Source organism: Cibotium barometz, chromosome 33, assembly GCF_041138505.1.
Source record: "Cibotium barometz isolate CiBa-2024 chromosome 33, ASM4113850v1, whole genome shotgun sequence".
Lineage (NCBI taxonomy): Eukaryota > Viridiplantae > Streptophyta > Polypodiopsida > Cyatheales > Cibotiaceae > Cibotium > Cibotium barometz.
In genome coordinates this window covers 12442430-12443820 of record NC_141078.1, presented here as the reverse complement: position 1 = coordinate 12443820, position 1391 = coordinate 12442430, and the positions used below count along the sequence as shown (strand labels likewise).

The following is a 1391-nucleotide window of genomic DNA, read 5'->3' as shown; positions in this document are numbered from 1 at the left end:
GCCACCCATGTGGCTCCTAGGTGTGTGCGTACTCTTTTCACGAGCATCCCTCTTAGTAGTGTGGCTAAGCTCTCCATAATGGTACCTTGCCCATGTGTATGCCAGTCGGCTCCAAGATGCGGCCTAGGCTCTGTCCTCTGAGCCATGCGGCCTCTCTAAGCCAAGACACCATCACGTTAGTGACTCGTTTGAAACTTGGCACCCCGGTACCTTTGCCTTCGTTGCAAGCCGGTCCCCTCTTCATGACCTCACGGCCAGGCTATGTCCATTAAGCCTTGGCAACCTTGTTCCATGCAAAGTGCACGGTCGAGACCTAGCTACATAGGCTAGCCACCATAGGTACCCCATTGGCCTTGTGAGACTCACACCGTGAAGGTGTGACTCCGACACATGGTGGCTCCCTACCCCACCACCACACGGCTGATGGGTCCAAAGGCTTCAAAAACCTTCTTCAGTTCATCATCAGAGGTGGCGTCAACAAGGTTCTTGACATACACATTATTAAACTTTGATCCAGCACCAGCCAGATCTCGTTCCTGCCTACTGAGAAATGGACCAACGAAAACCTGTTTCTCATTTATAAGCATGCCATTGACTTTCTCAATTGCAGTTTGGGCAGACTCATCTTGTTCAAACTGAACAAAGCCATGGCCCTTGGAATTGCCTGACTCATCCAAGGCTACTCGACATGAAAGGATGGGGCCAAAAACAGAAAATGTGTCGTGTAAGGCCTTGTTGTCTATATCTTTGTCTAAATTCTTGATAAAAATGTCGGCTGCTCCACTTTTGAGGATGCTCAGATCACGATGAGAATACATTATCCGTATGGACTTTCCATTCACAGGGGTGAAGTTCAGTAACTCCATAGCATGAGATGCGTCTTGCGCATTATTGTAATTCACATAGGCATATCCCAGAGATCTTTTGGTCATCAGGTCCCGGCAAACCCTAATGGAAACCACCTGCCCGACTTGGTTGAAAAGCTCGTAGAGCTGAGTTTCTGCGATGCTGGGGTCAAGGTCCCCCACGTAGAGGGAGGTCATGACGTACAGGCTGGGTGGCCCCACGGAGGCAGGCATGACGATAGCCGAAGCTTGCTGCTGAGCCTGCACCATCTGCGCCATCGCTCCCTGCAACGCACACACACACACTTCTATTCCTCTCTCTCTCTCTTTACATGGCAGCAGCCCCCCTGCTATGCTATCATCCTTGGATGCTCGGCTGTGTCACAATCGGCCGTCTCCTCTCCATGCGGCTGCCCTCTGTGAATGCTGATAACCTCTCTCACTCTCCTCCTCTAATAGAGAGAGAGTCTCTCTCTCTCTCTCTCTCACTTACTCTCTCTCTCTCTCTCTCTCTCTCACTTACTCTCTCTCTCTCTCACTCACTCT

General features: G+C 50.8%; 1 pseudogene; it reads right to left on the bottom strand.

Annotated features, from left to right (window-relative positions):
* Positions 1-401: 401 nt before the first annotated feature.
* LOC147619309 (polyadenylate-binding protein 2 pseudogene) lies at positions 402-1124 on the bottom strand (annotated as a pseudogene).
* Between the last annotated feature and the right edge of the window lie 267 nt (positions 1125-1391).